The following is a 5930-nucleotide window of genomic DNA, read 5'->3' as shown; positions in this document are numbered from 1 at the left end:
CAAAACAAAAAGGCCGATGCCTTGAGCAAATTGGCATCTCTCACATTCGCCCACCTCACAAAAAAGGTGTTGGTTAAAGTGTTGAAGGCCCGGTCGATTGATGAATTGGAAGTACAAGATGTGGTCACCGAGGAAGATCCAAATTGGATGACTCCTATCAAAAAATTCCTTCAAAACAATGAACTGCCTAATGATCAAACGGAAGCTGAAAGGGTAAAGATCAAAGCAAGACAATATGTGTTGCAAGGAGAAACTCTCTATAAAAAAGGTTACCTTGCACCATTGCTAAGGTGTGTAGGCCCTGAACAAAGCAAGTATTTGGTTAAGGAAGTCCATGAAGGAATATGCGGAGCTCATTTTGGAGCTAGGTCGGTGGTTGCAAAGCTCATGAACTTGGGATATTTCTGGCCTTCAATGCATCGTGACACCGTCGAGCAATTGAAGAAATGTGATGCCTGTCAAATCCACTCCCCAATACCAAAAAGTCCCAAACATGACTTGGTCCCCATAACCTCAGCATGGCCGTTCCATAAATGGGGAATGGACATTGTTGGACCATTCCCTCCAAGCAAAGGGGGAGTAAAATTCCTGTTGGTAGCAATTGACTACTTCAGCAAATGGCCAGAGGTCAAACCCCTTGCCAAGATCACAGGAAAGCAAATCATAGACTTTGTTTGGGAGAATATCATATGCCGCTATGGGCTGCCAGGGGTAATTGTCACCGATAATGGGAAACAATTCGCTGAGAAACCCTTCAGCCTTTGGTGCAAGGAGTACAGGATCAACCAAATCTTCAGCTCAGTGGCTTACCCGCAGTCAAACGGTCAGGTTGAAAGGACCAACAGAAGCATAGTGGAAGGCATCAAAACAAGATTGGGGAGATATGAAAGTAATTGGCTGGAAGAATTGCCTAGCGTTCTATGGGCAATCAGAACAACAGAAAAAGCAAGTCACAGAAAGACACCTTACAGCTTGGTATTCGGATCCGAAGCCGTAATCCCCGCTGAAATAGGAGTTGTAACCCAACGAATTGTCAACATGGATCCCGAGGTAAACACACAAGAGACCATGTTGAACTTACAACTCCTAGAGGAGGCCCGGGATCAAGCAGCAATACAAGAAGCCAAATACAAGCAAAGGATGGAAAGCTACTACAACAAGAAGGTCAAGAACGAACGATTCAGGCCAGGGGATCTAGTCCTCAGAAACAACGAAGCAAGCAAAAAAGAAAATCAAGGGAAACTAGGCCCGAAATGGGAAGGTCCATACACCATCCTCGAAGCACACAAAGGAGGGTCCTACAAGCTGGGAGATCTAGAAGGCAAAAGGCTCCCGAGGCACTGGAACGGAAAAACCTTGAGAAAATTCTATGTTTAGAAAGTTTGGTTTGTAGCAAAACAAAAACCTTTTGTAAAAGCAGATGTTGCTTGAATGAATGAAGTTACTTTATCAAACTTGTCTTTCTATCCTAATATCAGGTTGAGAACCTAGCAAAAAACTCCATGGCAAGGGCCATGTAAGGGGATGAGCTCCCAGGCCATATCGCTCAATAGGTTCAAGGGTTGAATGGACCTATATAAGGGGTGAGTTCCTAGATCAATACAACTCCAGGAGACTTATCAAAGAAAAACAACAATGTCTCATAGACAGGTTTGAACAGCCTACACCAATCGTTCCTTAAGTCTAAAAAATGTACTCAATAAATAGACTTACGAAATCAAACAAATTACAACGAAATAAAGAAAAGGATAGATACTACGTCTTGATGATAAACACTAAGGTAAAGTGACTGCAGCACTGAACCCTTTAAAGTGTAAAAAACATAAAGACAAAGTAAACAAAGAGAAGACAAGAAAATAAAAACAAAGGACAAAAGATAAACGAACTTATCAACTAAAAATGCAAACCAAACCAAAAGCTACCCAAATTTCAAGCCAACAGAAAACAGGCTTGAAAGGTTAAAGGCTTCAACCCACTAACAACTACAAAAAGCCTGAAGGGTTGAAACCTCACAAGGCAAACCAAGCAAATGGAGCAAACATAACACCAACAACAACCATCATGTCATAGTTAGGAAGGCCATAAAAGACCTTCAGAAGATAGTCAAAGCAAGCCCTAGTGACTTGCAAATAAAACTAGTGTTCAATGGCCATACAGGCCCAACCAACCACAGGAACCTTAAGGGTTCCCAAAAACCTAATATTGTTTAAAACATTACAGACATTAAAGTGTTTGCTAAGAAAGCTACGAATAAATATCAGTTAACAGAAGGCTTGGAACCTTCAGCTTTAGACTTCTTGGCTTTCTTAGTCTTCTTCATCTTAGCACCTTCTTCACCACCAACCGTAGAGGTCTCTAAACCAGCATCCTTTGAAGCCTCAGGCAAACTCGAGAGGGTATCATCACTATCCCCAGAGTATGACATTTTCCTTGACAAGGAACCCAAAACCTCAGCACAAACTTTCTCATTTAACCCCTCAGGCTTCAATTCCTGTAAAACAGACAAAGGCTTACCAAAGCAAGATGATACCTCATGAATAAAGGGGTAAGTTAGCCTTTCCATCTGCTCAACAGAAGCCTTGAAGATATCAGAAGCCTCGGGGCGAAACATGGGTGACTTCTCCAAGGGTTGTCCAGACTCATGAAGTTTGTAGCCAGCAGTGAGACCTTGATGCTTCCCCAAATTCAAAAGCTTGGTGTAAACATCACCAAGGGCAGAGTTAAATTCCTTGGAATGCAAAAGATAAGTCACAACCTGCTGGAAACCATGCTCGATCAACCATTGATTGTCCGCAGTGACCTGACCAAATGAAGCTTTCAACCCTTCCTTTTCTTCACGAAAAGCCTGCTGCTGGACAGTTAGGGCCTCTCGATCAGCCTTCAACTTCAACAAGTTAGCTTCAAAGCTCTTCCTCAGGTCACCCATTTCGATATCATGCATCTTCTTCAAACCATCAACCTCCTTCTTCCACACTGCTTCCTTCTCTGCAAACCCAGCTATTTCCTTCTTCATTGATGCTAGGGAGGATTTCATCTTATCCTTCTTCTTCGAGAAATCCTCATACTCCCGCATCCTTTGGCGAAACCGAGTAATCCCTTGGGGAAGCATGGTAGCAAGGTTACAGGTGGTTAAAACCATGCGAGATAACATAAAGTCATCGTCCATCTCAGCAATGGTTTCACGAACAGAGGGAGGAGCAAGATGACTAAGAGCATCCTCACAAACGGCAGCATCCTTAAAGGTATCATCATTCTTCACTTGCCAAGCAGGCACATAAACACCTTCAGGGTCCAACCCTCCAGCGTCCCTGCTTGAAGATTCTTGAACAGGAATAACCTTCTTACCTCGAACCTTCTTGCCATGAACAACCAACTCCTTATCTTGTTCAACACCCGCTTCAACCTGATCCTCCGAAACCTCAATATCATCAGTCAAATCCACTGGCTCAGTGGAAGTGGATTGAGGTCCAGCTTTCAGCAAACGACGAGAAGATCGGCGACTTGAAGACTTGGGGGCAGTAGACTTGGTAAAACCCTTAACATTGGCAACATTAACATAACCCGTGCCCTCAAACCTTTGCTCGGAAGTCCTAACAACAACATTCTCACCCGGAACAGACGAGGCATCCTCAAACACAACGTCGGACGTGTCGTCACTCTTGATGAAGTCCAAAGCAGACATAACTGGTAAAAACAAAACAAAAGAAAATAAGGCATAAGCAAAGTAAAATAAGAAAAGGCATAAGGGAAAAAATGCATACCAACGCCATTTCTCATTAAGACCGGATCCCGATCGGCTTTTCCCCAAATATTACTAACCCCTAAAAGCACTAACAAATGTTCGGGAAAGGGACGAACCCTCGAAGGGCACCCCCGAACGGCTGAAAGAAAAGCATCGTTCAACTCTGACTCAGAAGGCTCCGGATCATTGAGAACAGCATCCGGACGCCTCCACACCATTTTGAAAGGAATGATAGAATCAGAAACCCAGAAAAACTGATCCTTCCAGGACCCAAGCGTTGTAACCATGGATGAAATAAGACAAGTATCAACCTTTGATGTCTCAAAGGTGAACCAATCACCATTTTTGGCTAAACGAAAAAATCTCCGAAAAAGCAACAAAGAGGGATCATAACCAAGAGCACGACAGAGCACTTCAAAGTGCAAAACCCTAGCCATCCCTTTTGGATGAACTTGCCCAAAAGACACTCGGTAATACTCAAGCAAGTTTAGAACAAAAATCGAAAAAGGGTAACGAAGATTAGACCACTGAAAGTGACGACAATACAAAGCAATCGAACCAGGATTTGGTTTGTCAACAGAGACATCGCAAGAAGGGGCAGTTGGATTAAATTTCTTATCAATACCATATTCAAGACAAAACAGGTCTACTTCCTCTTGTGTCATTCGAGAGAATGACCTTGCTAAATCCTTAAGGGCACCCATGATTGAACAAAGTAAAAACGAAAATGGAGAAGAGAAACTAACTTGAAGAAGGAAACTCTGATCGATTGTAAAGTAAAATGAAGAAATTTTACAACTTTAAAATAAATATGAAAGTAAAGTAGGGGTAATAAAGGTAAATAAATAATCCCTGCAAAACCGCCGCCTGACACATGTCAATCAAATCAACTGTCAAATCGTTTCAAATTCAAAATTCAAAAAAATAACTGCCTCAAACCTTTCAAGCCTCCAAGCAACGAACCCTTGAAGCCTTTAAAAGACATGCATAAAAGTCAGAAGTCTTTGAGCATACTACCCCAAAAACCTCTGACTTGGGGGGCTGACGACGGGGGTAGCCCAAGGATAAACAAAATGATTAATATGCAAAGAGCTTAAAAGGTTGAAAGGTTCATCGGATGAAAAGCTGTAAAATGAGGAAATCGAGAAACAGTAATCAGTCATCAGTCATGTCTAGAAACTCGTCCCACCAACTCATGCTCACCAACTCACAAAGTCAGAGCATGTCTGCACAAGCACACTCTATTAGCCAGGGGTCCAAAGCCTTCAACCCCAAAAGGGGAAACCCTCCATATGCAAACAGGTCTCGCTAGTATAGTTTATGCCACTTCAGGAGGAGTCTTCCACTATAAGAGGACAGCTCCTGAACACTTCAAAGACATCCCGAAAGCACAGAGATTCCTTAATCTCTAGTCATTCAAAGAGTTCTTTGTCACTTCCAAATAACTCTTCATTACTTCCATCCTATTTGCTTTCTTTTCTGGATTCGAGCTGGCCTCGGAGAAAGAACCTCAAAGCAAATAACAAGAACATACTAGTGAACCTCCTTCCACGTTTTGCAAACGTGGAGGGACCCCGCGACCTGCGTTAGGCAAAACTGAACCCTTCAGCCCTTTTGCCTAACCAGCTTAGCTACCATCCTTGGTCCCGTGTTTGTTGCATCAACATATATGATGTAAAATAATCCCAGGACCAAACATATATGAGCTTAGATAATAATTTGGTTAATTTGTTCAATTTTTAATTGTTTGGTTTCATCTTTCAACCCTTTCACATCAGATAACTATTAAAATCGTCATTGTTAACGAATATCTCTAGAAAAGATTCTTAGAATACAACACTTTCTAACAACCAAATATGACTTTGAATGACACGTAGGTGTTGGGAAAAAAACTAAGGCATTTCGCTCTCGGGTTACATAGTTACAAGTTACAACATACATCATGAGAGCCAAAGGATCTAACTATTGGAAACATTCAAATTAAACTTATTATTAAGTATGTATTTAGATGGGTCAATATATTAGTTATTGTATTGGTCAAGTATGGTTAAACTCGAAGGAAGAACAAGAATTAAAGGTGGAAGACCTAAAAATAAATGTATCAGCAAATCAGACACCGTCAACCAAAGCGAAACGTGTTGGATTAATCGGGTTCGTTTACGGGTCACCGGAGTCACGGGTTATACGG

Source organism: Helianthus annuus, chromosome 13, assembly GCF_002127325.2.
Source record: "Helianthus annuus cultivar XRQ/B chromosome 13, HanXRQr2.0-SUNRISE, whole genome shotgun sequence".
NCBI classification, from domain to species: domain Eukaryota; kingdom Viridiplantae; phylum Streptophyta; class Magnoliopsida; order Asterales; family Asteraceae; genus Helianthus; species Helianthus annuus.
This window is presented reverse-complemented; position numbering follows the sequence as displayed.